This window comes from Thermobia domestica, chromosome 3, assembly GCF_964235325.1.
Source record: "Thermobia domestica chromosome 3, izTheDome1.hap1.1, whole genome shotgun sequence".
NCBI lineage: Eukaryota > Metazoa > Arthropoda > Insecta > Zygentoma > Lepismatidae > Thermobia > Thermobia domestica.
In genome coordinates this window covers 229,190,227-229,216,823 of record NC_137456.1, presented here as the reverse complement: position 1 = coordinate 229,216,823, position 26,597 = coordinate 229,190,227, and positions in this window count along the sequence as shown.

Genomic DNA, 26,597 nt, shown 5'->3' with positions numbered 1-26,597 from the left:
ATCGTGGAAGTTTATTACAATTGCCCATCAGTATATGCCATAGTTTATATCCCTGTATTCTAGACACTTGATCGGCTTTATGCTTAATTGAAAAGAGTGTTTTAGAAGAAATTCGCACAAAATGTAAGCCAAAAATAAAATATGTTAATTATTCTGTGACCATCATGCAAGGGAATGAATTGTTAGTGCGTGAATTAGTGCAACTTATTTTCTTTATACACGGTGCCCGTTTTATGGCGTGGTTTGGAGTTGTTAACCATCCACAATTAAAATTATTGTTGGGTTAAACTTTTTACGGGATAATTACGCCCACATAAATGTAAACGCTCGAGAACTTCTTTTTGAGAAATTTGAAATTGCAAGTAAAATTAGAACCTTTTGAGAATAAGCCAGTTTGTATGAACGGTGATCTGTGCGCTTTCCAATATGATTTCGAGCCTACAGGGAGAGATCCCAGACACATTGGCGTCAGAATTTGTGATCGATTCGAGGGGACTAGGTCTGAAGGTGCAGCTTTACAATATGGTGGCAGTTCTTTTTCCTGTAACCTGACATCACCAACCCAAACCAGCAAGGCTAGGAAGTTTCCAAGGGGGCCTCGACATTATGGCAGTGAGACCAAGCAAACAACCAGTGGCGTAGGCGAGTCCAGGACCAGAACCGTACTGAGGCAAGGACAAAGAAGACTGTTGCACATGAGAATACTGATGGTACTGTTTATGAATATTTTGCACCTGGCACGAGAATTTTTAATCCATTGTCTAAGGAGGCAGATAAAGAGGAGGCTGGAGAAGAAGCATTAAAAGGTAGTGTAGATTTCGAAAATATTTATGATGTAAATTTGATACCGTATGTTAAACAATTACTTAATGATTACAAAGAAGTAATAACTGATAAGTTAGGGCATGTTCGTGATTATTTATATGAAATTCAATTGACAGATCCTTCACCAAGTATTACACAACCACGTATAATTCCTAAATATAAAATGAAAGAACTCGATTTGTTTATAGACAATTTAATAGAACAGGTTGTTGTTGAAGAAATAAATAGTAGTCCCTACATCTCACCCTGCTTCCTCGTCACTAATAATGATCAATCTAAGAGATTAGTGATCAATTACGGTCAGATTAATTCTAAATTGTTATTGACTGGATTTCCTAGTCCCAACTTAGAATCTATTATTTCCAATATAGGTAAACACCATCTGTATACATTAATTGATATCCGATCAGCATTTCATCAATTGGAGATTAAACCTAAGTGTACTAATTTAACAGCATTTACTACACCAAATAGATTATTACAATATTGTCGCTTACCAATGGGAATGGCGGTTTCACCATTTGTTTTAGCCAGTTGAATGCATAAGGTCTTTCGTGATATCGAAGGAGATTATTTAGATATTTACTGCGATGACTTAGTAATTCACTCGGGTAGTATTGAGAAACAAAGAAATTTTAGAGAAAGTATTAAAAAGGTTGAAAGAATGGGGGATTACTATTAGTCCACACAAAGCTCAGTTTATGAAATCAAAACTGAAGATATTAGGATATGAGTTCTCTAATGGTCAAATGAAAATAGATGATGAAAGATTAAGAGCTATTAAAGAAATACCGAGACCGAAAAATAAATGCGCTTTGAACAGAATGTTAGGATTTCTTAATTATTATCTTAGATATATTAAAGATTATTCAGACCTTGTAAGTCCATTATATGTTATGAGATCATCCACGATTCCATTTATCTGGGAGAAGGAGGAAGATGATTTACTGCAGAAAATTAAGGAAGCTATTATTAACCATATTGTTCTTAAAGTGCCAGATATGGATGCGCCCTTCGTTTTAAATGTCGATGCTTCCACCAAAAAATATGGTGCTATATTAAGCCAGTATGATGGCGAAGGAAAACTTAGACCAGTTTAATTTTTGAGTAAACGAGTTCCTCCATCAGATTGGTCGAAAAGCGTTTTTGATCTTGAACTTTCTACTTTAGTTCATGCGCTTGAGAAATTTGGCATGTATCTTCATAAGAAATTCACAATTTATTGTGATAATTCAGCCTTGACGTGGATACTTAAAAATCATAAACGTCAAAGGAAATACGGCTCTCTTATTGAAAAGGTGAGTCGATATCAATTTGATATTATTCACTTGCGGAGTGAGCGCAATATGGCAGATTTTCTAACTACGATGCTTAATTATATCGATTATACTCCTCCTTCATCAGATATAGTGGAAAATAATAAAGTAGATGATAAAGGCGTACATTTGAATTTTGTTAATTTTTGGACTAATCCTTTTTTTTCATAAGCCATTGGGAGATCATCAACGAGAGGATCCTAGTTTAAATGTTATAATACACGAATTAGAGAGGGGACAGGTAAGGGAACCTTATGTTCTTAAAAATGGTATCCTTCTAAAGAAAACTTCAGGTAAACAATATGGAGGTTTAAGAGCTGTTGTACCGGAGTCTCTTAAGTATAATGTGATTAAATTTCCTCATCAAGACCCTGTGGGTGGGGGTCATATTGGGGTTCAAAGAACAATAGCAAAAGTGACCATACGCTATACTTTTCCTAATTTATTCCAGGAAATTCGAGATTTTATCCAAAGATGTATGACTTGTCGGCTATGTAGGGATAGGAATAGACTTCCTTATGGTACATACTACACTCAGAAAGAGAAATATCCTAATAATTCTCTATTTTTAGATGTAATGGGGCCTTGGCCTATCAGTAATGGGTTTAGATATGTATTATTCTTACCCTATGGTTTTTCTAGATTTGTTATTATCGAATCTTTCAGGAATTTGAATTCAAAGTCTATATGCTTGAAATTAGAAAAAAATATTCTTATGGTTTTGCAAATACGTTAATTAATGACAATGCCGGATATCTGCAAAGCGATTATTTCAAACATTATTTATTTAGTGTAGGCATTAAAACATTTGTACTACTCCTTATGCCATGTCAAGCAATTTAACAGAAAGACAAAATAAAAATATAAAATTGGTTTTGAAAACATATATTCATAAAAATAAAAAATAAGTGGTTTAAGTATATTTATCAAGTCCAATACACCTTAAATAGTAGTGAAAATTCTGTAACTCGTAAAAGTCCAAGTGAACTGTATTTAGGAAGAAAAATGTTTAATCCTTTAGATGTAAACTGGATTTTAGATCTAGGAATTCTTGAAATTACTCAAGATAAAGATGAAATGAGTAGAATTATTGTAGATAATATTGAGCTGATATGGAAAAGGAAAGAGAAATTGTATTCTAGAAAACATAGAGATTTAGATTTACCTATTGGAGAGAAAGTATTGGTTAAGAAACTAAATCTTCTTTAGAGAAACCTTACCAACCTAAATTAGATAGCCAATATCAAGGTCCTTACGAAATTTTGAGCTACCAAACATTAAACACTTCTGCAGGTTCGGAATAGGGTGTTTCTGGCCATGGATGTGTTTGCTGTGTTTGTTCGAGAGAACCTTCCCATAGAAGACTGGAAATAAATCAGGACCATCAAATGGATAAGCAAGAAGAATACCGTCATCAATCTTGTTATCTTTCTGCAGTTATGGTGCGTGCTTCGTCGATTGGACATTGAACTAAAAAGAGCTCCTAAACAGCTAACGATTTGTATGTGAAGAATTTCCATCGGTGAGTTCGTTCCATTATTCTTTACTGCATGCCATGCATGGGATATTTGATGAACTTACTTCGAAATGTTAATTACAGTTTGTTTAATTAAATCACCCAGAAAGGCGGGGAATTTAATATGAGACATTTCTCTGAAAGATGATGTTAAAAAAATCTATGAACTTTGGACATTCTCGATCAGCTGATTAGTTAAACTTGTATATGGGAACATTGACTCTGTAGGTCAATGTCAGGGTTCTGATATTCGTTTGTTCGAAGTGATTAAAACGCCACTTTTCTTTTGTAATCTACCAGTAACTACTACGTTTCCATTAGAATGAAACGTTAGGTAAGCCGGAGTAGGATCCTAGAAATTAAGTTCGTCAAATTGAAAATTAGTATAATGTAATCTAGGTATAGTTTTTGACTTAATGTGCTCCTAGACGTAAGGTAGACGGAAGAAAATGTAACAATTTTGTGTACAGTGCAAACGATATATGACTCGTCGAGAATTTGTAAGTACTAAATTTTAATCTATTTTTCCCTCTTTGGCCCAATTGCTGCAAGTTTTTGGTGAGTGGTATGTCTTTGGTCACTAGAATAATCATATCTTGTTAAATATTTGGGAGATTAAATAAAATTTGAGAATATATTTGATATGAGAAACATTTCAAAAAGAATAATCAGTAAATTCCATTTAGAATATTAAATAGTAGAATGCTAATGTATAATAACTTCCGGACTACCATTATAAATGGAAAAGTTTGAATTCGGTTTTGAATAATGTTGTTTCTGTCAGCACATTTATTTTGTTTCTGTTAAATTATATTCATGTTAAAGTATTTATATAATAAATTGTTCAAGTTGAAGGAGAATTATAATTTAAATGAAAAAAAATTACTTGCCCAAACTCTTCCGCATTAACGGAAAGATAATTGACCCTTTCATAGGTGGTGGTTTACTTGGGTTTAAGATTGCCGCTACAGCCTTTTCCCTACAAGTTTAACAGCATATTGGGAACCTGACTGCAATAAGTATGGCTCATACAAAATCGTTTTGGTTTATAGTCATAAGTGCAGGAAACGTACGACGCGATCAAGAGTGCCAATACAATATTAACCACGTTAGGGTTAATTGCAATTGTCATCCTATAGTGATAGTACTGATCGAAAGTTAAGGTTTATTGCATTTGACAGCCGTGAAGCCATTTTTCTATCACCTTTTTCAGCCTTTGTTTTATTCCACAGTAATCAATACGCTTTGCGTTTATTTTTCTCTTTAAGCTATGTCATTGAAATTACATAATTTTCAAATAGAAATAGAAAAACATGTTACCACCATTGGGGGAATAATCTATTTTAAGCTTGTTTGGAAATATAATGCTCTCATCTAAACGTATTGGGAAATAATTTAAGTATACTTAGTACAGGTTTACGTATAACTCACATGCTGACTTAATCTGATTGCAAAAATGCAAGTTTCTATATTAATAGAAGTATGATTCCCATTATTGCATCACTAGAAAGAATATTTGGAATTATTAAGTAATGCACTGTAACATAAATTCGACCGAAAAGAGACTTAGCATAGTTTGCTTCTCAAGTAAGTTTTTAATTGTAAAAAGTAACTATTTTTTCTATTTCCGTTACAATTTAAGATCTATATCTACGTATTTAGCTATATAGATCTAGCTATAATATCTATAATAGATCTATAAAATATGCATATGTATATGTAATTACACATCCGTAAAGTGTTGCTCACCAATTTCAAGAAATTTTGCACATTGATATTACATATAAAATAAAATGACTACTATTTTAGCTTTTCTTCGGAAAAAACGGTTTGAAGGAGGTTACGCCCCTCATGAAGTATTTCCGAAAAGGCTCGAAGCCTCCAAAAGGACACAAACAATTTGCGGAAGGAGGAGTATGCATACTAGAAAAAGAAATATGGGCTTTCTCTGTCAGAGAAAAGGTAGTAGTTTGAGCAACGGCTCCCATTCAAATATCTCCAAATATTATTACAAAGACCAAAATAGACAAAAGATTACAAGGAAATCCGAAGAAGTTATATATGCAGATACCAGACGTAACATAATAAATACGTATTTTTTTCAGTTTAAAAAGGTTTTATTTATTTATTTATTTATTTATTTATAATAGGTATCAGATGCAGCACTAGGCCATTTTACACTGAAACATTTTAACAATTTCTAACATAACAATAAAATAACAATTTGAAATCAAGATGGTACAGTACAATAGCAACATTACAAAGGTAGTTTATTTATAGATCATCTGAAGGTATGCACATTTGAAAAGACATCTACAGGTTCTGGTAACTGAATATACGTGCTAACAATTCGGTTTAGAAAGGTCCTTTGGACAATATTAACTCTCGCAGCTCGAGTGTAAAAGAGACCACTAGACCGTGTTATTCGAGCGGGTACGCGAAAGTTGATCTGACGTAATAACTGTTAACATGGTATATGGCCATTAAAATTTTATGTAAAAATATTAGGTCAAAAATTTTCTTTCTGACTAGGGGAGGTTTGATATTGATAAATGTTAAAACGTCATTTTCTGGAAGTCTTAGGAGGTGAGGTACTCGGTAGGATACAATGGCTAAAAAGAAATTAATTACAGAATTTATTTTTTCAAATGAGTTGGATAGGCCAGAGACCAGATAGGAGAACAGTACTCAATAGTACGAGCAACATATGACTTATAGAACAGGCTTAAGGAATTGGGATTCTTTATGTCAGTGAAGCGATCAAGGAGTCCAAGTTTTCTCAAAGCAGTATATTGTACTTATATGATCCGCAAAAGTAAGCTCACTGTCAATGATAACGCCAAGATCTCTGAAAGAGGTGACACGATTTATGTTCTGATGACCAATTTTGTAGATGTGGTTTATATGTTCCTTTTTTAGAGAAATTGTAATACAATCATATTTTTCGATGTTTAAACTAAGTTTACAAGCGTTACACCAGTTGAGAAGAATTGAAGCCTCATGATGAAGAGCAAGAGCATCGTACTCTGTTTTAACTTGTCTGTGGGGTTTCCAATCAGCAGCAAATAGAAGAATATTGGTAGAGCTGTTTGTGAACAATGAAAGAAGATCGTTCATGTATCATAAAAATAGAAGTGGACCCAGAACACTGCCTTGAGGAACTCCAAAAGTTACGAGAATAAAGACAGAAAAATAATCTGAAACTGAAAATCGTTGTGTCCTATTACTGAGATATTTTTTCTGGAAGACTAAGTAATTTACCATGCATGTTGAATCTAGAACCAAGTTTGTATAGAAGAAGATGGTATGGAAGAGAATCGAAAGCCTTAGACAGTTCCAAATACAAAATGTCGATTTGATAATTTTCTGAGATGCTGTCCGCAGCATCGGACAGAAGAATTGATAAATTAGTAAGACAAGCTTCTCCTGGCAAAAGCCGTGTTGTGAGGAGTTTATAATTGGAGTAACTAATTGAAAGAGCCTGTTTTGATTATCTTTTCAGAAACAAGTGACACTGGAGGTAATACGTAAATAGGTCGATAGGAGGACAAATCATTTTTATTTTTACCAGAGTTATGAACAGGGGTGATATTAGCTCTCTTCCAACTGGTGGGAAAGACACCGTCTGCGTAAAAGCGATTTAGTAAAACCGAAAGAAAGCAAGTATAGATATTATTTGTCCCTAAGGCACGCTGTTGGGGCAATGAAAAGTGAAGAGGGGGTACTTCAGTCTGTGTGGTACTGATAGAAGACAAAGACTCAGAACAAACAGGTTGAGGAGGGTAGGGGAAGGAAGGAGAGGTGAGAGGGGATGAAGCAAAGCTGCTAGCAAAATATTCATTAAATACTTTTGCACTGTCTTCTTCATTTACATAAGCATTTTTGTAGGTCAGTTCTGTCGGTATGCGAGAACTATTTATTCGATTGTTTATTAGGGTCCAGAAACGCTTAGGATTTTTACGTGTATCAATTGTGATCTGTTCATGTTCTCCTCATAAATTGTTTTTACAATATATTTGCTATGTCTTCTAATATCTGTAAAGTTCTTGTAAGTATACTCATTGGGGAAACCCTTCTTAGCTTCCATGCACATTTTTTTGTTGCGAAATATGCACTTTAGTTCCTCATCAAACCACGGGGGACACTTTGAATAAAGTCTTTCACGGAAAGGCACAGTCTTTAACTACAGCCTGAATGACGCCAGCAAATAAGTCAGCTGCATCATTAACTTAGCCTGAGACAAGTAAGCCCCATGGGAAAGTATGAAGAGCTTGACGTATTTCATCCCAAGGGGCCTTTTCACTGGAAATAAACGTTCCACTGGGGTAAAGAATGAACTGATTTTTGACGTTGAGATATTCATGTTGATGTGAGGGGAAAACACACTGAGAGAGTCGTGATCTGATGGGAAAAAGCTTAACTTTGAGACCACAAAAATCGATTTGTGAGTTGACACAACAAAGTGCAGGTAACTATCACCTCGAGTAGGGTGCATCTTATGCTGTGCTAATCCAAGACCATGTATACATTTGTCCTAAAACCAAGAGTCATTATTATAATTATTAGAATGTCAGACACGATAAGTAAGGGGAAGCCAGTCAATGGAGAGATTAAAATCAACAACAAGAGTTGCATTGCAGTCTGCTACGGCGGCAATCATGGAATCACGACAAGCTTTCAATATGTACAACGGGGAGTTTTTGTGTGGTTGATAAAAGCAGCCTATGAGTTGTTTTGGAACGTTTGGAACGTTTATTTCAACCTATAAGATTCCATAGTCCTTACAGTATAAGTATTTACGTTCTTTACATTTTAGTTTAGAAGTCATTCACATCATTACACCACCACCTCGTGAACTCCTGCCCGTCTGTATATAGTAAAGCTGTTGGAGAATGGCAGTCCACAATCAAGAATATCATCAGTCATCCAAGTTTCAGAAAAAAACTAAACAGTCATATTCTAAAAGTTCAGTTAAATGTATTTCGCTGTCACTTAGTTTGTTTTTAACGGAGCTAACGTTTTGAAAATAGATAGAAAGGTCATGGCCCTTAATGGGTCACGGATTGAGATGGATATCGCCACTCTGGCAGAACGATCAGCAGTAGGTGGTGCCATCTATTGAAAGATTTCTTACCTGAGTGAACCTGCTCGGAAGAAGAAGATTTCGTAATGGCAGTTCAAAGAGTCTCAGATAAGGATGATACCGGATTAAAAAACATCCTTTAAGAGCAAAACAGATCACAAACACAGCACTGAGAAACACAGTTTGTATCAATATCACAACATCGTGCAGTTACAGATAACCAAAACACATGGGTAAATCAGACAGAAACTAAAAAATATCAGAGTACAACCAAACACCAACTACTAGACGCCATCTTGGAATTTTGAAGCCTTTTCTGATGTAGTTTCAAAAAAGAAAAGCCTATTATCTCCAAAATTACACTCACAATTTGCAGAAAATAACGTACCTATAAAAAAAGGAGAAGACAAATGACACAAAATGTTTTTGCACCTTTCCTTCGAGAAAACAATAATAGGGGCGCAATGGCTCCCAAAATATTCCATTAATTTCCCAATCCACGGAGGAGCAATTGCGGTGCAGATGATCCTGTGTTTGCGAAAGATATATGTCTTGTCTGTGGAAAAGCGTGTGTAGAGGTCTCAAGTCCGTGACGAAAATATGCGACATATTTGGGTATGTTCGCAAAGAGGGAGAATGGAGAACATTATGTTCCTGACCACTTCCTTATGGTCCTTTTGCAAATAAATGGAATGATAACTATTAGCAGGTTTTAGATATGTATTACGTTAATGACATGCTAATGTGTACGCCGAACGGGTTTGGTATCACCGACATATATTTATGAGGACTGGTTTATCGGCGGATTTCAGGCCAAAGTACATGCCCCACTCACGGAGAAACTACACGAAAAATAAGCAAGTGCTGAAACGACATGCGGGTATGTTACCCCTGACAGACAGCTAATAAAGTGTCATTTACTGATTGGGGTCCCGGGTTCGATCCCAGCCCCCGCCAAGTGAACTTTGTGGTGGACAAACACCATATGCGTGGGTTTTCTAGGGGTCCTCCCGTTTCCTCCCACTTTCTTCATTCCACCGTTTCATTCATTACTCATCATCACCGTCTCCTTTAGCCTAACCGGCATAACCGTGGGAAGTAAAACTCAAAGATTTCATTTCATTTTCATTTTATTTGTCATTTACTGAACAAGCAACGCGAGAGATGTTTGCTGCGATGAACCGTTCCAATGATTGAGTGCATGTAGTTGCTAAGTGTTTGCGCGTGGTCTGCAGCAGAAGATATATAAATACATTATGAAATGTGTATAATGTTTTCTTTCAATAGTAAGCGGGCGAGGTGGTCTTGCTAATCATTTCACAGGTTCGAGCGATAGTAACTTTGTGTGTGTGTATAAAACATACGACTAATAATTGACAAGGTAATGCAATTATACTTAACTGGTTTTCGGCGTGGGTAGCATCTTATGAGCTTGTGAAAATAATGCATGACACGCACGAAAGAACACTTCAAGGAAATAAGCCGCGCGTACAAAATGAGATACCAATTTCTACACAATGTTTGAGCTTGAAGTTAAGCAATTTGCAACACATACACTCACATTTGTACGATATAATTTTGTAGTTCTGTCGGCGAGTTTAATCTGTTGCAGTAGCCCAAGAAGTGAAAATCACCATGAATCTCACAAACAATGTGCACTTGCTGTCTTACTTTGAAGCTTTACATTGGATAAAATCGCCAATAACAGCTTAGGAAAGACGCATAACACACGTGTCGCAATGCTTACTAGAAGACTGTTTGAACGACATTGTTACGTTGATCACAAAAGAAACATTCATGTTAAATTTTGTCAAGGACAATAGGGAAAAGAACGATTATGGTGCCGAATATTGTACTGTGGATGGCAACGTAGAAGGGTGCAGTGGAGGCATAACCACACATGGTCAAGCAGAAATCCTCTCTGCATTAAACGAAAGACTACCAGGTATTAGTCCGTTTAAAAGATACCGCTATCCTTTTGATTTATACATACAAAGTTCAGAAAGGAAACTTCAAGTCAGGAGGTAGAATGATGAGAAAATCAAATAGCTGGTGTGGAAACAGGGAAGGGTAACATTTTGCTGGTATCTCAATATGTTCTTAGGCAATTCGGAGACGCTCGGGAAGGAAACTTAGTTGTACACGATGCCGATCTATGACGACAAATTCTGCGGGCCAGAAATAGATTTCACCTTTCATTTCCACCGTCTGTGGAAATTTTAAACAACGCACAGAATAGTATCGAGAAAGATGATGAAATGTATATCTATGGCACATGTTTCGGAAGATAAAGATAACATATTGATAACCGTAAATGCCTTTATTGACAATGTTAAGCAGCGTATTATACAATTTGGCCCAGATAATACGTACAGCTCCAATCAAAATGGTTACCAACTAGCAATGAATGGCGGTCGAATCTCGGTTGCTTAGGAAATAAAGAAATCGGGTTAGTTTATCCAATCCGTAAATCTGATAATACACAATTATGCAATACAAACTATCATCTCCGCCGATGGTACCTTGCTGCCACCATTTCTGATTTTTCTGAATAAGCCAACAGGTTAGCTTGGCCAAAGCACTACACTGTGTTTCGTCCCCGTAACTTTTATCTTGCAACCAAAAAATGAAGCAAACCTACGAAGGAAGATTTCCGTATTTGGCTAGAGTGGTGTGTTTCTCTACAACACAGCGTCAAACAGTTCTTCTACTTGACTCTTGTAGTAAACATTATGAAAATACTCTACATGCCCTTGAACTGGAACCCAAACATACTGTTCTGCTTACAATACATCAAGGTTTAACATGTTACAGCTAGTAGATGTGTATCTTTTTGCTTATGGAGGAGGTGTGCCGCTTTTTGGACATAGTTATCTTACAACATCTGATATTAATTTGCATCTACGGGATAACATAATGAAAGTAAAACCTTTCACAGATAATCAATTCTTCTCTTTAAGATTCAAAGATGTCATCAAATAGTCTGGTATCACATTGGCTACACATCAAACAAGCCAGTACAATTTCAGTCTCAGCAGAATTCTTCTTTGTCACGAATCATATCCCGACATTTGACATTTGAAGACAGGTAGCTGTGATTCGTTGTGGTTGGTGTCATATATCACCTTGTTTACAATATTTCTTTCCAGAATATCTTTATTATGTCTCCTTTGTTGCGTAAGATATGTTGTGCTCATAGAACTGTTGTCTGTGATATACAGTAGCGGAACGCACATGCAATATGTGTTTCATCTTTTCATGTGTAGTGTGCTCATACATACTTCCATCTAAATTGTTCGTGATCTCGGGTCTATTGTAGCTTTTCGAAACTATTTGGACTCATTTGGTTGGGGATGTGTCTTCCTCTGCGTCCCCTTTTATTCTAGCAAATAACGAATGTGAACATTTTACTTGAATATTTATTGCGTGCGTACTCCTTTTACTAGAAATTGTGTCAGCCCTTATTGAGATATCGAGCCTTTTTGAAAATGCTTAGGAGGGCCTTAGGTCCCTTCAAAGAACTTTTCTGCCGAAAAGAAAAAGATGAGTATAATATTTTTATATTTACGTCTAGTAGCTGAATAAATAGTTCCCTAACTTGTCTAATTTCCTAGAACCGTTGCTTTTCCTGCAACCATATTCTCACTGAAAAGAAAAAAAATGAACGTATTCCTCAATTTGGATCAAGTTTGTGCATACGTCTTTTGCTACAAATTATTTGTATTCTTTTGGACATTTCGAGGTATTTTTCAATTATATTGCTGAAAAGAATTCAAACTACTTTTTCTCGAAACGAAAAATACGGGTCACTTTATCTCATGTCTAGTATTTACCTCGACAATTTCGTTTGAATCGTCGATCAATACTGTTCCACGCAGCATACTATCCACACGAGGGAGATGTTAATGATAAGAGGATATCATTATTAACCTTCTTGATAATCCCAGTGTAGTTTGAATATTATCTGCCTACGACCTAAGTTTTGAAAGCTGCTCTTGATTCACAGGTGGTTTGTGGGAATCTTGAAATGCAGTCGATGTGCTTCTTTCTTCTGCAGATATTAACACTCATGTTTAAACCAATTGTCGCATGTCTATAAATATGATGCTGCAGGGATATAATTTGATAACAAATTCGCCAGGTATTTCTTATAATGTTAATATCTATATAATCGGCAAAGACATGTATGTGGCAAATTTCATGTCAAATGAACAGTAAGTAAGAACAATAAACGAAAATAAATCTTTCTTGTCCATTTAGCAACATTTGTTATACTCATTCTAATGTTCGTATTTATAATTAGTTGCCTATGAACTTTACCACAGATATACATTTCCCGAATATACACATAGTATCAGTATTAAAAGCATCCTCAAATTATATTCTTACAAGAAGATAGTTATTGATATGCGACAATTATTTTGGACATTAGTGTACATGCTCCCATATTTATCTCTGCTGGCAAGGCCATGAATTTTGATAGAACAAAACTAATTGCCATAAACTATTAACAATAAACTGAAAACGCACCTTGTTTTTAAATATTTGCATTAACGAACGATAAATTTATATAAAAAATATGCGATTCACTCATTTTTCTGAGTTACGTGGTTTGGGAAACCGCAAACAGAGGTTTGTGAACCTTGGATTTTCCTTAACACTGGATAGATGATGACTTCACATCCATCCTATAGAGGGGACTCTCACATTAGGGTGACACGAAACTATCAAACTTTGTTTTTGACGTTGTAATACAGCGGAAATGTTGCTAATTATGGAGGTTTGAAAGGAGTAGAGAAAACAGTGAAATCGGCTTATATCTTCCGGTCACGCATGTACTGTAAAATTTGTCCAAATTTGTAAAAGCATCACGTTTTACGACAAGTGTTTATCCTACATAAATTGCCAATATCTAAACGTAATACCTGTAGTCAACTCCTACTTAAACTGATAATTATTATATATTCTTTCTTAAAATTGGCAATATATTTCGCTCGCGCAATGGGCTGTCACTTCTAACAAGGGAGGATCACAAAGTTGCCCTGCTGAGATCCGAATGAGACAATCGCATTTGCATTTGATATGTTATAACTAGACGAATCCTAAAATTATACGTGCCCTGAGCGGAACATCGTGATTTACAACATATTTTGTTTTGAAAAACTTCCAGAAAAATACCTCGCTGAATAGTCTAGACCGAGTCATTTGTTTGGAAACGGTTGGGTAAATATAAAACTGGGTTGGGCAAACAAGTATTCCATCATTTTCAAGGACACACTTTGTGGGGTAATAAGTTTGCCCAAGGGTCCCAGAAGGGGTTCAACTCAAAAGTTTCAAATGGCAAGGGGGTTAAGTAGCATATCGTTTCAAAGCTGTGTTTAAATGAAAGAAGATAGAGTAAGTCTCGTCTCTCTAAGACAACCGTGTGCAAAATGGCGACTGGTCAAAATGTAAACAAAAGCTTAATTGAAAATCTATGGTAACCTTGAATCCAAGAAGGCCATTTAAAACCTGTATCGAAAGGATAGGCATACCAAACTGCTGAAGTTTAAGAAAACTAAATTTGAATTGAATGTTGATAAGTAGATGACGAAAAGATTTGAAATATTCAGAAACGCGACATCTTGAGTGCAATATGTATCGAACGAATGTCAGCTCAAACCACTTGTGTAGGAGAAGCGATATTTAGTATTTACGTTTATGATCAATAGTTGATATCTACAAAATATCAGAGAGTATTATCTATACTCCAATATGACCGATTGCTTGGAAAAAAGTGTGTTTGTAAACAAATATGCTATTTCTTGGAATATTATGACCAAACCAACAAAGTTTGACGCAACTCGGGGTACTTGAATGACTTACACGTGGTTTGGTACTTCTCGCCAATCTTGTAAATGGATGGTTTTTCCTATATTTGCTATTGCTTGCAACAAAGCAATCAAACCAACGATTGACATATAAATGTTATCATCGCGAATACGTTACAATAGAGTCCCCCTTGACTGTTGCAGCAAGTTCTTGTAACGAAAGCCGACCCTTAATACTTGTACAACGTCAGGTCGTCTTTCATTAAAAAAGGAATTAAAATAATATAGAAAGAATAATCTATTTGAAAAGTAAAGAATATTATTGAATGTAATTCCGTATTATTTTGTAAAAAATTACGCATGGATTCAATAAAAAAAGGAACAATAACGATTCATAGGTAGGAACATTATTAAGTCTGTGTTTCTTAACTTCTCAACAGGCAACACTGTTTCGATCTTTTCCTGCACGCGTGAGCAAAGAAGCGTGTTGATTGTGGAGGCAGAAGACAATTAAAGGCTATACCTGAGAATTGCAGTACGGAGAATGAATGCAAAAATATATGCTCTTTAAAAAAAGAAAAAGAAAGGAAGAACGCAGAAGAAAAGTTGAGTGAAAAGTGATAAGTTTGTGCAATCGAATGCAAGTGTGATTAACCGGCCTAGTTTAAGAAATATTTTTGGTAAATGATTGATATTAACAGTGATTTAATTAACTGGTCGTTTTTTGGCAATTAATCGAAGTAAATAAGATTACTCCACTTACTATTTCCGTGATATGCGCAATCTATTATTCCTGAAACGTCAGGATTGTTCTTTTTGGAACGTGTGAGCTTGTTTTGGAGGCTTAGAACTTGGCCAGCTTTGGGTTGAAAAAGTCAGTCATAGTCTTATTTCCACCAAGAGGCGAGTCTAGGATAACAGTTGGGTAAGACGATTAATGGAAGGTTCTAAAACTTGAGCATCAGAACAATTTATATATGTGTAATTGTCATTGTTCATGGAAATTGTTGTTCTAGGTGTCCGGTTGTGATTTGGTTTGTTTCCGCAAATTAGAAAAATTTAAATCGTAACCCATCGACCCAATTATCCTTGAAATTAATGCTCAGCTCGATCATAGTTGTTGTTACAGCTAAAGAAGGAAGAGATAATTGTGTTGCAGTTGAAAACATTACTTAAATACTGAGTAAAATATTATTATTATAATTATTCCTGATTTCTTATATATTGTATAGCGGTAACGATCCAAGCACACTGGATATAAGAGAATACGACTTAACCGTTGACATTTGTCTGAAGATAAGTAACTTATAATTAAGTAAAAATTAAATAATGCTGTAATAATATTATTAATGAGAAAGTAAGAACAGGTGTGGGGCATCCCCCCAAGTTTGAAATAGTTAGTAGTATTCTTAAATAAAGTTTATACTGTTGTTGTTAGCTAGGATTAGAATTGGATCCCTAGTTAGATTGGATTCAGAGTATTATCATTCCTGCTTTCAAATTTCCTCAAAAAAAGGATAAGTTATGATATTAAGACAAAAAATATTTTGCCTATAAGACTATCAAGTATAAAATTCTAGTCGTTCAATGTAACTTTCTGTTTATTTGATTTTTTAAAAAGATTTATTTCAAAAAATATACTGATTGTTTTTCATCATTTTACTAATAAAATTGTTATAATTGAAAAAGTGTTATTATTTCTACTTATACATGTATGTTTTCTCCTATCGACTAAATTGGATAACAATTTACTTAAGCCATTGAGTGGGTGAGAGTCCTGCTGAATTGCTATCGATAAGGTAAGAGATTAATAAGGTTGAGCTGTGCTGATCGCGAACCAGTTGCTTGCGATGATCTCTGCCCAAATAGCCCTATTGAGGAAGATTCGGTTTGTTTGTTTATATTTTTCTTTCTCTCCGGAATCTTTACGGGCTCGTTACATCCTTTATGTATAATCTACGTATGACAAAATTAGAAAAATACTCGAAGTTATTCAACTACTGTTTAGCAGTATGAAAGGAAGTCAGAGTTGAGTGTTCATCGGAGATTCATTGTATTCACGTAATTGATATCGAGAGATCCGTGACGAACGTGCATTATAGACCAGGGTCTGACCATCGTTCTGTACAAAAGTTTCAGTATGGAGAGTTTTTCTTCAGAAATCGTTACTAGGTGTTTTACTAAGAATTTTTTTACTTGGGTGGACATCCGACATCTGGTACGTTTTCCAGGTATGACGTCATCAAATATGGCGGCTACTTAATCACAAAAATTTTCATATCTAGGATAAGATTGAAGTGATTAACAATTAATTTAGTTGTTTTCTTTCAGGATTGCTTAGCAGTGGTCCAAGTACGTATCTTTTTACTAAGGTGAATACTCGATATTTCTCTGGGATGACGTCATCCAAGATGGCAGTTGCTTAATCACAAAAGTGATCATATTTCGAATAATATTGGACTGATGGATATGCAATTTCGCTCTTTCCTTAAGATTTGCTTAACAGGAATCCTAGTAAGTATTTTGCTTACTAAAATGAACACCTGACAAATTTCTCTGAGATGGCGTCATCGATGATGCCGGCTGCTCAATTACAAAAAGATTCAAACTTCTAGTAAATTTAACTGAAATTAACACAGAATTTCGTTATAATTTTTCATTCCTGTTAAACAAACATGTGACAAATTCTCTACATATGATATTACCGAAGATGGCGTCTATTCAATCACAGAATTCTTTATGTCGCTGGTAATATTTGACTAATGAACATGAAATTTCGATAGTATGTTGTAATTACAATTGTCGAAGACAGTACATCTGAAGTCGCAATTCACATTAATTCTAACATTGTTCCAGATGAGGAAAATATACAATATTTAAATAGTACTTAAAATATATTAAACCATTTATATCAACAGATATATTCAGACCAACGCATATATCCGTTCCTCTTGTTAGTGTTGACAACTGAAATTCTACATCATTTTCTAATCCAGTAAACTATCCGCTCTATCAAATCCTTTTAACTTAAATATGTTATAACAGAATAACTAATTATTAAGATAATATTTATAAACAACTGCCTTCATTCTGTTTTTATAAAATTACTAATAACATAACGTCAATACCCTCCCTAAAAGCATGAGGTGCGTCAGAAAATTTAAATTAACTATATGAAAAACGGAATATAATATACTACAACGAGTATCAACACCAGCTTTTTAAGATCTTATCTTAAAAGGATTTTTACGAATTGAATGCGACTCCTTTACACTTGCAAAACTAACAACATATTTCCTTTTTTTCTTACAAATGTATGGGGATTTTGTATATGTTAAACAGGTACATGCCCCAATAAACTCATTAGGATACTGCTGTAAGTTTTGTGTTGACATCTAACAATCTTCTGTCACTTCAAAACCAAAATAACACGGGTCTAAGTGAACAATTGTGTCATCAATACAGTGACGCTAAATGTATGTATAATTGAGGTTAATAAGTGTCGCTTAATACTCCTACTTGTAGGTGGCAAGCCGTTAATGTCTAATGTTTGAGATGATGATACTGGCAAAGCCTGAAGGCTGTGTCCAACACTCGGAATGCGACTTGATTTCCCTATATAATAACATGGCATATTTCTTTCCAAACTATTATGAAAACTGTTTATTTTATGCATTTCAAAATTCCTCCAAACGTTTGTTAGTATTAATATTGCATGTTCATTTTACTTTTTCTTGCTAGGGTAATATTAAAGCGCGCTAATTAAAAATTATTTTTTTTTCATTTAAAAGCTGTTTAATTTATGGTCTTTATGTTGCAACAACGCAGAATAGCAGATAGGAGGCTAAGCATGGAGTTTCTTTCATTCTCTGCCCCTCGCTAAGTCACTTGTGTGAACTTTGGGTTGTCTCCGCAGTCGAAGATACCAATGGAATGCAGATTAACAGCAAATAAGAGCAAAGTCAGTTTTCTCACTCTTCGTAGATCATAAAGATTTCATTTATTCTGCGTAAACATCTCGGCAAATCGCTACCTGTAGAGGCATATTGGAACTAATGACGAACGAAAGTTTCAGAAAAGCTCTCTGTGCTGCTTTCAAGTGAGGGAAGTGTTCATCTTATAAAAATAGTTTTGAACTGTATAGCGAACTGAATAGCTCAAACTTTCTTCATTCCACCATTTCATTCCTTCTGATCATTACCGTGTCCTTTTGTCTAGCCGACATAACTGTGGGACGTAAAACTCAAAGATTTCATTTCATTTCTAAATAATAACCTAATGTATTCTACATTACTGTATTCCCCAATAATGGCGTAAAGATTCATTATATGCTTGCAGATTGATATGCCATAACATTGATTATTCGTGCAAAGAAATGTATCAACATCTGCCAGGTAGTCGCTACAAGAAAGAGTGATAAATATTGCGTTCAAATAATGTTCTCTATGAAACGAGACGAGAAATAAGGTTTTCTCGTCTCGTCTACTAAATTTAATAGGTCTTTTCTTGTCCTCGAAGACTTCTTTCGCTCTTGTCTCGAAATTTTATTCTTCCGTTTTGTTAATTTATGTAAAAAAAATCAAGCCCTAATTATTTTTCTTAATTTCATTTTATTAATTTGTAGTTTTTTACATATGAATCATGTTACACTAAAATAGTGTTTGAGATTCAATACTTGGGTGAATTAATGTTGCCCACAGGACTCGAGTAGTTTCTCGTCCTTAAAACGAGACGATAATGGTTGTGTCTCTTGCCTCGTCTCGAATTTAAAAAGGTAAAAACTACCATGTCCAGTTTTTGGTTTCTTGCGCCACAGTGAAATATTTTCGAGTATATACTGCCAATGCACTTTTACAGATGTTGGTTTCAAATGCAAATTAACAAGTGTCTATGACATTTTCATTCAAGAGGTCAACCCTTTAAAACTTCGTTCGACAATACGACTACAGTTATTAAGATCTTACGTGTTCGTATTTCTGTGGTAATTCAGATTTGAACTTTTTATTACTGCTTATAATACCGATTGAAATATTATCAATGCCGTAAGATGAATTTGTGTTGTGCGTATAATGCGAAATATAATAAGAAAATTATTTCGAGGGGGGCTTCGAGTTCGATAGCCCTCCTAAATATGCCACTGATCAGAATATATTTGTTGTTAGTGCATACATGTAAATTAACCTTCATAATATTACTAAATACTTATGTTCATTGCATTGTTCACATAGAACAATATCATGGTGATGTGGCAAAATTTTTAGCGCTGTATCTCAGTTACATGAGTTACACGTTATTCACCTACATAAATAAATTCTTCGTTTCTGAATTAACAGATTTTACACGTATATTTTCCACAAAACAAAAAAAAAGTTGCACTCCATTCTTGTTCTGCACTTTTGTCTAATTAAAATAAATGATGAGCGAACTGTGAATATCTCTCTTCGACGCTAGTGTTATATTAAAAAACCGGGAACTAACTGCTTAAATGTCTTTCCTTTCCTCTTTCAGAAATTAATAAAATCACATATTATGTTCTGGCTTGTCATTTATTTATTATAAATATTATTATTTTCCAAGTGTATAGTGAATATTTTATGGGATAACTGGGAAAGGATATGACAAAGTTTGTCCTCTAAAAGTTGTACGACATTCAATGTCCTTTCGAACGATTCCAACGGTTATAACAATTTCTATTTCAAATTTTGAAGCTGCCCCCCGTTAGAGGTCTTCACGAGATGCCACTGGTCTGGTTAATATTTTTATTACATTCTACACATATGATTTGGTAATGCAATTTTTTGTGTGAAAGCTCTACTTACAGTATTAGCTGCGATATAGGCCTGGTACGTTCTTATTGAATCACCCTGTATATATATATATATATATATATATATATATATATATATATATATATATATATATATATATATATATATATATATAATTGAAGAGTTTGGGGGAAAACAATGATAACATTTATGTGAGCTTAATTGTCGAAAGAGTTCAAGATTGGAACAGCAGCATATTTAGTTTTTTTTTTATTTCTTCAATTGTTTCCGCAATTCAGCTAACATGACTGTTATTGTTTCCTATAGCCCTGTAACCAACTCACTCGGTTTTAAAATTATTTATCGTTGTTTTCCCCCGAACTTTTCAATCAATTCTGTAAAAATATTTCACTTGCTTATCCATGGAATGCAAGTGTCGGGTCCAAATGATCTAGATCCTCAGAAATATTGTAATATTTATTTATTTATTTTGTATATTACTATTAGGCATACGCCTGAAATTCTATGATTTGTTCTTTCATCTTCCCAGATATTTCTTTCAAAGTTATAAGTTTTATTTTTTAAAGTTACATTCCTTATTTTGGAAAGCAAAATATTGATAATAATGCTTTTCGTTTTGGGTTTCATCTGTTGTGTCATCGTTTTCACCGCGCAAAAATCAAGACAAATGGTCAAAAAATGAAAATAGAGAAAGTGCATCCTGTTTGACAAGGCTTGTTATAAAATACAAGTAAAATGTGTGTAGGCAGATAAGGTTGTCTCATTTCTGACAGCAGCCAGTCATGCCTTCCGCAACCCTTTCTTCTTCCGAACCATATGATCAGATTGTCAACTAAAGTAACTTCGAAGATATACACTCTCCACATTATTAAATGAACAATGTTTTCTCATTTCAAAACTTGTTATCCTCCCCTACCAACTTTTAGAAGATCAGTGAGGAACAATGGTGTGATGAATCAGGAGAGGTTGTATCAGCAACTTCACGAGCAGGAAAAGAAACTCAGCTGATTCTCTAATACCTGAATTTATGTTTAATTTTATATTATTTCCAGCGTTGTCACATTTATTTTTAAAATGTGATATTAATGAACTATGAGAGCTAGTTTAAAAATAAAAAAGTGAACATGGGAGAGTATTTGGGTACGTTAAAATCTGGAGAAATTTTAAACTGCATATGACAAATAGTTTTCGTAATACTTCGGAAAGAATTTCACCATGTTATTATATAGGGATTGATGATCTCAGCTCAAAACGTTAGACACGGCCTGAATTCATCTATAGGTTGCAATGGGATTGTTTCATCGGTACCTGTACTAAGTATTTTTCTGCTGCAACTTTAATGCCTTTTTCTACATCATCCCAGACAAACATCACTACAAAAATTTTCCAAATATATGTTCGATGCAGAATCAATAGCAGCTTTCTTCGTACCGAATTTACTATTTGTAAGTCCCTGAAAGATCATGGATAGCTGGAAGTAATTTTTACAGGAATTCTCCCATTCTTTCTTTGCAAGGTTTGAACATTCAAAAGTTGTATGAAATCAACAATTTGATTGTATAACCACATTCCTTGTAAACCAATTCGATGTATAGTATTCCAATGAAACAATGCTACTAGCATTATATCAATGTCATCACTAACGGGAACAATTTTGATGAACCCATACTGGGATACATGCTTAGAATGAATCATCATTAAAAGTCAGCTTCCTCTACTAGTAGACAATTTATTTGTGGATGATTAACTTGCATTCCATTTTCCACAGATGTACACTTGAATGTTATGTCATCACCAGCGAAGGCATTAACGTGTAGTTCACATGCTCTTCAATCAAAAACGGCATCCATATTTTTGCAATAAAATAGCAGTTTTTTCTCTGAAGATTCTCAGAAACCAGTTATACGGCCAATGGAGTGTCTTCGGAGATGGAAACTATATGTTTAACAGAAACACTTTAACATGAACTGTGAAAGATCGAAGGCAATTGATTTTGTATCCTATTGGACTGCATTGTAATATTATTCTAAAATAATTAATATAATCATATGATACATTACTTGTGTTTCCACTTCTATCAATCTTACCATAGCTCCAGCTCATTAGTTTACATATTACTTAACAATAGGGGGGTAAACAATTTCTGTTTTTGTATTAGTAAACAATTTCTGATTTTGTGTATAGCAGAACAGATAAAGAAATTTGAGATAGAAATAATTTTAACCTAAGTCATATTGGCTGAAACATATACTATGTTGATATACGTCATATGTTTAATAGTTAGGTAGTTTATAATGAAGTTTCATAATATGCACTATGGGCATATATTGCTTTAAAGTAAACATATTTATTATTAGAAATTTTGTTTCTGTAATAGATACCTACCATGATTTCCATCCGAAGAAAAAGTAGAACAGTTACAATGACGCAATACTTTCTTGTAATTACAGTCAAACAAGCACGTGGAGTAACTATAGAAAGGAAACAATATTCCATTTTCATTTTCATTGATGAAGCGACAACGTCGAACATCAATTGGAATGCTTGCTACTGTTTCATCTGTTACTATTTCCTTCAAAGTAACAGTAACATTTCCAAAAAAATTTTGCACAATTATTCCTGTCTTAGAATACATTAAATATGGAATGGCATATGGTGAAAGGAAAAATACCTGAAATGATAATTATCATAACACTCTCAATATTATAGAAATTAAACTGGAATGTGATATAAATTATATTTTGAATGTAATAAAAGAATTTATGTAATTCGTGAATGAGTACATACGAATGTAATATACTGCATTCCCTCGTAACCATATAATGAATATAATTAACTATTTTATTTTATTCGTATTATCTGAATAACAGTATTTTGAAATATTTCTTTATGGATAATACATTATTTGATTGAACAATATTACCTAAGTACTTCAAAATCTGAGTGGCATTCTCAAAGTGAATTTTCGAAAAATGATATCGTGAACTGTAATCATTGAATGTATTTTGCATCATATACCACATCCCTTCAAAGACTATGCAAATACTTATCAAAAGCAAAACGGTACTAAGTCTGAGATATTGCCAAGACAGGAATTGGTAAACTTGAGCTGGTCCTTGAATCAAGTTATAATGTTTCCACTGACTACAAGCTTTACTTGAGGAGAGAATCAGGAGGCACATGGTGCTACGTAGGAATTCTAGGGTGGGCAATCAATTGCCTTTATTCTACATAATTCAGTTTCATCAATTCTTACACACATATAACCGGCAAATGCATTGCCTTCCAAACTCAGCCTCCAGTTTCCTTTTTTGCTCGTATCATTTGCAAGTCTCTAAACAGAGGATGTACGATAAAAAATACTACACGAACATGTATCTTATTTATAGTCAGTGGTTTGGCATGGAATCAGCTACTAGTTTGGTATCAAATATATTTCAAGGAAGTTATGAAGTGTCAGTTACGAGTATTGTAAAAACTTAACATTGATAATGCTTGGAAACCGTATTTAGATCTTAATTTTCTTCGGACTGATATTATATTGTGAAAATAACATGAAGTATATACAGAATATATCAAACTACTAGGATGTTATATAAGTACCACTCGATTCCAGGAAATGTACAGTGGGCATCACTGAAAACATTAATGGTTAGCAGGAAGATAGCAACCAATAGTCCAACGCACGATAAGGAATTTTCCCCTAATATTAATTCAATGATATCTCTTTCTAGTCAAGTACCGGATGTCGTTCTTTTCTACAAAACAGCGTCAAATAAACCTTATTTGTGAGCTACAGCTATAATGATATAGATATATTGGGTAAATTGTAATCTCTATCAACAACATGGCAGTTATTTGGATGCTTTGTATGTACACGAGAAAAAGTGCATTCACATTTCCATTTTTCATATCCTGCCACGTTCGCCAACCAGCAATAATCTCAAGGTTGGTCGGTTGAGAACAACACAAGGCGCTCAACAAGTGCAATAGTGTCTTCGAAACATGTCGGTGTAGCAGACAGCAAAAGAAAATTGAAAAATATCTAAGTCTCTCCAAAGAATAAGAAATCAGGTTGAACACGCCTCTTAGTATCTGCAGAGCGATTGATATCATGAGAGAGAGTAGCAGAAAATGGATCGATCAGGAACATACTAGAACAACTCAGGAGCCCCTGGGAAACTGAGCACCTTACACCGTGAACCCACGGTCTTTTACGACCTCCATTTTAGGGGTGAATATGTTCCCTTTTATGAGCACTTTTTAGGGGGTGTACTCGTTCTCTTTTATGAGCATACTTTTAGGGATGAACTCGTTCCCTTTTATGAGCATATTTTCCAACCCCTACGAACACATAGCAGAGCAGATAACACATAGCAGAACATCAGACTACGTAACATAGCAGTTCCAACCCTTAATTGAACATAGCGCATCAGACAGAGACTACAAAACATAGTGAAGATTAAAGGGTGAACTCGTTTCCTTTTATGAGCATATTTTCCATCCCATATTTTAACATAACGAACATAGAAGAGAATACCGAACACGCAGCAGAACAGATAATACATAAGACTACGTAATATAGTAGAACAGATAATCTTTTAAGGGGTGGACTTGTTCCCTTTTATGATCACTTTTTTAACCCCTATTTGAACAATTTACCATAGCAGAGAATACATGGAGACTACGAACACACAGCAGAGCAGATAATACATCAGACTACGTAACATAGCAGGGGTGTACTCGTTCTCTTTTATGAACACTTTTTAGGGGTGGACTCGTTCCCTTTTATGAGCATATTTTCCAATCCCTATTTGAACATAGCAGACATTACACTGAGACTATGAACACACAGCATAGCAGAGCTAATACAACAGTATGGATTATTTTCCAATCCCTATTTTAGCAGACAATGAATACCTATGTGACATAGCAAATGGGTATGAACACACAACTATTTAACATAGCAGATAATACATAAGACTACGTACTCTTTCCACCCTTTATTATACTATAGCAGAGAATACATGGAGACTACGAACACATAGTAGAGCAGATAATCTTTAAGGGGAGTACTCGTTCCCTTTTTCCACACTAGCAAGACTACGTAACATAGCAGGGAGGTATTCGTTTTCAACCCCTATTTGAACATAGCAGACAATGAATACATAAGACTACGAAAACACAACTGTATTTGTTCTACTAGTAAAAGAGTATGGTTTATTTTTCAACCCCTATTTAAACATAGCAGAAATAGCAGAGACTACGTAACAGAAGGGGTGTATTCATTCTCTTGTATGACCATATTTTCCAACCCTTATTTGAACATAGCAGAAATTACATAAAATTCATTCTCTTTTATGAACATTTGGATGAAACTCGGCATATGGGGGATTCTCGACCATGCTGATTACAAATATTATATTTATTTTAACCTGGGTCTTATAGTTTATGTGGGATACGCCCTTTCTATGACAATTTTAACCGATTTGGATGAAACTCGACATATGGGGGTTTTCGGACATGCTGATTAAGAATATCGTATTTATTTCTACCTGAATCTTATAGTTTATGTGGAATACGCCCTTTGTATGACAATTTTAACCGATTTAGATGAAACTCGGCATATGGGGGTTTTCAACCATGCTGATTACGAATATCATATTTATTTCAACCCGAGTCTTATAGTTTATGTGGGATACGCCCTTAGTATGAAACTTAAAACCTAATAACTCAAAAACGGAGCCACATATTGAGGTTGTGTTTCCACATTTAGTAATTGTTCACCAACTACTACAAGTTCCAAAAATAATGACCATCGAGGTCAAAGGTCAAAATACTTAAAAGCTAACAACTCAAAAATGAATCCACATACTGAGGTGTCGTTTCCACATTTAGTAATTGGTCATCAACTACTGCAAGTTCCAAAAATAATGACCATCAGGTCAAAGGTCAAAATTCTTAAAACCTAATAACTCGAAAACGGAGCTACATATTGAAGTGGTCTTTCCACATTTAGTAATTGGTAATCAACTACTACAAGTTTCAAAAATAATGACCATCGAGGTCAAAGGTCAAATATTTAAACGCGAATAACTCTTAAACAGAGCAACGTATTGAAGTGCTGTTTTCAAATCTAGTAATACGTCATCAACTGCTACATGTTTCAAAAGTACTGACGATCAAGGTCAAAGGTTAAATATTTAAGCCTTAATAACTTTATACAAAGCCTGTGTGACCTATCCAGTTTTGTACCAA